The sequence below is a fragment of the Pelodiscus sinensis genome, chromosome 13 (assembly GCF_049634645.1).
Source record: "Pelodiscus sinensis isolate JC-2024 chromosome 13, ASM4963464v1, whole genome shotgun sequence".
Taxonomy (NCBI): domain Eukaryota; kingdom Metazoa; phylum Chordata; order Testudines; family Trionychidae; genus Pelodiscus; species Pelodiscus sinensis.
The window spans coordinates 46906996-46912995 of record NC_134723.1 but is presented as its reverse complement, the minus strand read 5'-3'; the positions used below and the strand labels follow the sequence as shown (position 1 = coordinate 46912995).

Here is a 6000-nt window from a genome sequence, read left to right as displayed (position 1 = left end):
AGGAGCTGAGCTGGCGGAGGCGGGGACCAAGCGCAGCCCGCAGGGAGAAGGCAGAGGAGACGCGCCCCGGAGCTCCCCGCGCGAGGCCGGTCCCGCGTGGGTTGGGAAGCCGGCGGCAGCCACTCCCGCGCCGCGCCCCGCGGGCAGGGGGATTCCACGCGCCCCGCGGGGGGGGGAGGGGAGAGACGCGGCGTGGGTCCGGCGGCCCGCGCGTGGGTCCGCCCCGCCCGGCCAGGAGGGCCCCCAGCGGGCTCTGCTCCCTCCCCCCGGAGTGACGCGCCCGGCGCCCAATGGGCGGCCCGCGGCGGGCCTGACGCGCAGGCGGGCGGGCCAATCCCCGCGGCGCTGCCCGCCGGTCCGCGGAGAGGTGCCTGGCGCTGGCTGGGGCGGCCGGAGCGCGAGGAGCCGGAGCGAGCGGGTGAGTGGCGGGCGCGCGGGCGGAGGAGCGAGGGGCCGGGGCGCGCCCTGCCGGCCGGGAGCGGAATCCACCCCCTCCCCGCGTAACTAGCGCGCCCCCCCCAGGCTGACCCACCCCTGCAGGGTTGCTTGGGGGGGGCTGTCCAGTTTCTCCGGGGTCAACGCCGCGGAGCCCTGGAAGCCCGCGCGTCTCCGCGGCACATCCGCGGGTCTCCGCGGCCGTGCGCGCGGCTGGGGGTAGCCGCGCAGGGCGCTGCGGGGCAGCCGAGTGCTTGGGCGGGGCGCCTGGGCTCGGGAGTCGCCTCTCATTTGGGTGGGCAAGGCGTGTCGCCTGGGAGGGACCCAGCAATGACTCTCAAGGCGCTCCTGGCGGAGTGGGGCTCGCCCCCAGAGCTGTGATGCTAGATACAGATGAGAGAGAGAGAGAGAGAGAGAGAGAGAGACTCTTTGTGACTCTCTATCTAAAGTGTCACGGGATTGCTCCTTGTTTTTAAAGTTAGAGACTAACTTTGTATCCGCCTTCCCCAGCAGCCGCTTTGTATCCGCCGGTATCCGCTTTCCATCCGCGGGATGCCCACGGGCACAATTCACTGCGCGGAGCATCCGCGGGTGCGCTGGAACGGCATAGCGTTTTCCAGGAGGTGCCGCGTTACACTTTTCCTCCTGTGAAGAAGTTGCGAGCCCGTAGTTAGTTAGTTAGCTGTAGCAGTGAACGCCTCACTGGCGCTTGATCCACTCCATGTTTTAACTGGAATTGAAATCTTGCCCTGGGGCGGAGATGCTGGTGGGGGGTTACTGAAAGACCGGCCCGGAGGATCCGTATTGAGACCTTTGTGTAAATGTGCCAAAAAACCGAAAGAAAATAAACAACCCCCCAGCCTTGGTTTAATATTAACCATTCCCTCATCTAGCGAGGTGTCAGCTTTATGGTACTTTCCTTACCTTATATCAGGACCTCACTGATCTGATTTTTTTTCCTAAAGAGCTTTTGATATAGCTCTGAGAATATGCCACTGAATTACAACCTTTGAGACTATTATTACATGTTACAGAATCCCAGTGGAATGTATGTGCACAACCAAAGCCATGCTTCCTGTTTTTGGTCTCTTCTGCAGATGGACTAGAAAATATAATAGATATCTCAGATGTAACACTTTTCTTTGAGAGTTCAGATGCATTCACACAGTAACACTCCTGAGTCTAGGCAGAGGTGATCCAAAAAGAGAACCTTCATACAGACAGCATTACGTTCATTAATTTTATAGAAGACAGCTGGAATGTGGATGTGGCTAGGAGATGGCTGCTGAGATCAACATGTATATATTAACATGGCAGACCTTAATGTACAGAAATTATCAATATTTAAGATGAGAGGCCTTGTTCAAAGGGGGCTTGTTGGTAGCCTGGCAGTCCAGGGCAATATTTCTTGGCTGCTAATGGATAGAAGCATGATCATTTTAAGTGTAATGTTCTGCAACTGTTTATTCATCCCTAGTGTTAGTGTACGGTTGTGTATATATGGTAGATCCCAGAGTCCAGATCGACTGGAATGCTTCCAGTCATGCTATATTGGGCTGAATGACTTGCTAGAAGGAGTTTTACGGCACTGCTCTTATCACAATGTGCTAGTCTTCCCAACCATGCTTGTTTAAACAATTTGAGGATGTTGCTTGGTTGTAACTAACCTCTTTTGAAGGAGTTCTCCTTTGGTGGAAGATGGATCACTTATTCTTTGTCTAAGATTAAAAGATCACAGCAGTGATTATTTAATTTACTGCTCTATATTTAGCCTTGGATGACTGTACTCAATTAGGTTCTCTTTGTTCTTTTATCAAAACTAATCTGACCATGTTCTCCTTTTTATGAACAGGGACATAACACTGGATAAATAGAACAAAGTTTCTAGAAATGAACTCGTTCTGCTTTAGCTTTAACTTGCTTTACTGCCCTTGGTTTCAGAATGGGGTGGAGCATTAGGGTTGATGACAGCATCAAATAGCTAAGTGATGGTATCCTTGGATTTCACACAAAAATCCAGAGGAACTCCCTTCCCTTGAGGTTTTCTTAGCTAATTTGTGTTCCCAGTTTCACTTCAGAAATTGTTTGTAGAGGTGACTGCCACCCTGGTAATTGGTTTTACTTGCTGAGCTTACCGGCTAGATAGGACCACATAGTCACTTTCTCGGTGACTTGTGCTCTAAAGAAATAACTAATTTGCCTTACAGGAGTAACAAGAGTTTTAAATGTTAAAGATGGTTCAATTTCTGTTGCCTCCTTACTATCCTCCTTTTCTACTAATCCCTAAAGGATTAATTGAATGGAATTATTGTTCCTAGCAGTTGCCAGAGGTCCCAGCAAATGGTAACACAATTGCATACAGCTGTATTGAGGAACCTAATTTTAGAATGATTACTGGTGCCAATAAAGTAGGATAGGCACTCAAGTGTTTGCAGGATCAGCACCTTAGTGACTTTTCTCCCCGATATATGTGGATCTTAACAGGGGAAAGAAGCCTATATTTTTTCTTTAAGGGAAAAAAGAATAAATGACTATTACAAGTACTAGAAATGTAGCTGTGTTAGTCTGGGGTAGCTGAAGCAAAATACAGGACTATGTAGCACTTTAAAGACTAACAAGATGGTTTATTAGATGATGAGCTTTCGTGGGTCAGACCCACTTGATCTGAGGAAGTGGGTCTGGCCCACGGAAGCTCATCATCTAATAAACCATCTTGTTAGTCTTTAAAGTGCTACATTGTCCTGTATTTTATTACAAGTACAAATTGTCTCTCTCAAATATCTGATAAGAACATAAAAATGGCCACACTGGGTCAGACCAAAGGTCCCTCTGGCCCAGTGTCCTGTCTGCTGACAGTGGCCAATGCCAGATACCCCAGAGGGAGGGAACACAACAGGTAATCCTCACGTGATCCCTCCCCTGTCGCCCATTTCCAGATAAACAGAGGCTTTGGGACACCATTCCTACCCATCCTGGCTAATAGCCATTGATGGACCTAACCTCCAAGATTCTATCTGGCTCTTTTTTTTAACACTCTTAAAATGCTAGCCTTCACCACATCCTCTGATGAGGAGTTCCACAGGTTGACTGGAACTTCACCACATCCCTAGCAAGGAGTTCCAGAGGTTGATCATCTTAGTTACTGGAATCTTAATATAGTATGACCCTCTGAGCATGATTTTCGTGTTCGTTCAGTAAATCTGTTAAAATGCCAAGCAAATCTTTTAAAGTCAAGGACAATGTTTTACCTTTACTGCCAACTGAGATTTGCACTTAATGCTACATGATTCTCAGTTACTGAGCTAAGGAAATGTGCAGGTTATATTTTCAGCAAAGGCCAAATAAATACATATCCAGATTTTTCGCTAGTATAGTAGTGTAGCTAATCAAAAAAGAAAATGAAGTATTCACTATGGTCAAAACTCTTCCTGATTTGAGATGATCACTGATTTGTTGATGTGAGTGAGCTTTTGTGACTCTTAACACTCCAAGCACAATGTTATTGATTTTTCTTTTTAAAATACTCTACAGAGAAACGTCTCTGACTCTTGTTGGAGAGAGAACTGTTTCCCAAGACAGCTTTCATGTGAACTGCCAGTGGCGAAGGAAATGACTGTGCTGGTCAGATGTGATGGATTGGATTTCATAGAGCCCTGACAACTCTCTAAAACAACAGTTGCAGTTTGCACTGCACCCCAAAGCAGAATGCTGGTTAAGGAATTGAAATAGGTTTAAACTGGCTATGCAAGCTGTGAAATTAACAGGTATCAGTGATCATGAAATACTGCCCGATCCCAGCGATTAAAGTGTCTCTAGCATTATGGTCAGAGAATGTCTTGAGAAAGCAAAAAGGAATTATATTCTAAGTCCCTATGCGAATGCATAGGGGCCTACCAAATTTATGGTTCATTTTTGTCAGTTTCATGATCAGAGGATTTTAAAAATTGTAAATTTCATGATTTCAGCAATGTAGATCTGAACATTCACGGTATTATAATTGTAGAGATCCTGGCCCAGAAGGGAGATGGGGAGAGGGTTGCAAAGTTACTGTGTGTGAGGGATTGGGGTACTGCTACCGTTATTTCTCTTCTTCTGCCTGTAGAGTTGGTCCTTGTGACAGTAGCCACCCAGGGCTGAAGGCAGCAGCACAGGAGAAAAGGTGGCATGGGATGGTATTGCTACCCTTACTTTTGTGCTACTGCTGCGGGCCAGCTCTGAAGGGAATACAGACGTGAGGATAGCAATACTGTGGCCCTCCCCCACCTCCTCCAAATAATTATGTGCCCTCCCTGCATCTCCCATTTGGGCCAGGGCCTTTATTTAGGAATCACTGGTCTGCCTGGTGAAATCTATATACTCTAGGATAAAAACTCACAGAAGACCAAATTTCACGGAAAACCATATTTCATGATCCATGATATATTTTTCCTGGCTGTGAATTTGATTGGGTGGGCCCTACTATTATACGATTGACTGTATCCTTGGAATTAGGACTTCCTTATAAAGTCTGGTTTACTTTGTCTGGAATTTAATTTTATCAGTCTATTGTAGTCAAGTAATGGAAATGTGACAAAACAAAGTGTTTTAAATTAGGGCCTTGTATCTTGGTTTAAATCCAAACTTAGCTGTAATGTACATTAAGGCGCCTTATGACTTCAGTAATAAAAATCAAAGAATTCATCAGTGAGGCATGCTTATGATCAATGCCAGTTATATGACTGATAACCAGGGCTACCTGATAGGTTCAGCTTTTTCAATTTTGTAACAAAGAAGCTCTCTTCCCCCTAACAAATGTTGGAAACAGCTGCTAAGTGAAGTATGTGTTACTACTCATGTGACTAACTTACACAGTAGTTACTATATAGCAAGCCGTGTTCTGTGTAACCTTATGATAGCTGCATTCATAAGAGTCATTTGAAAAAGTTTAATTGGTCTATAAAAGCAAAACCAACCGTTCTCCAGAAACATTCAGCTCTGGATCCATGTGTGAAAGGCAGTTTTAGTCCACACTGGAATTAAGCACTGTAGCGGTAGTAAGTCTTTTAATCCAGGAAAAAAAAGCTGTTTTTGAATGTATTTTATTCAAGTAATCTAGTGATACAGCCTACTTGAAACTGAAGAGTAAGGGAAGCTATCTTATGTTGGGGCAGCTCATGAGTTTCTCACTTCTCTTTAAAAAACAACAAATAGTCTGGTAGCACTTTATACAGCATGTGGATGGTATATGAGCTTTGGTGGGCAAAACCCACTTCTTCAGATGACTGGACTACTCACTTCTCTTTGTGCTTTTGGTCTTTGTTTAATGAATGCAGGACATCTCTCCCACATTCCCACCCCAGATATTTAGACAGGCATATATTGTCGGTATCCTGATGCATCTGGTCTCACTGACCTGTGAGGAGCTAGGTTACTGTATAAGCAATCTGACTGTATTTGCATTTGCTATGACTGACTCAGATGAATTTTGTGTACAAGTGCTTCTGTCAATATATGGGGGAAGGGTGCCTGCATGCACACCTGTCAGTTTGGTTAGCTGGGCCAAAGAGCACGATGTCAAACCGCTTG

At 46.2% G+C, this 6000-nt stretch overlaps 1 protein-coding gene across 2 annotated transcripts in view; it reads left to right on the top strand.

The window, feature by feature from the left end:
* Positions 1–268: 268 nt before the first annotated feature.
* PLS3 (plastin 3) overlaps positions 269–6000 on the top strand; it is an 81635-nt gene continuing 75903 nt past the window's right edge. Inside the window, exon 1 of one of the 2 annotated variants that reach the window (XM_075941179.1) lies at positions 269–418. The gene's annotated coding sequence lies outside the window, so the exon portion shown is untranslated. The remainder of the gene's footprint in view (positions 419–6000) is intronic. The other variant, XM_075941183.1, reaches the window with a different exon arrangement.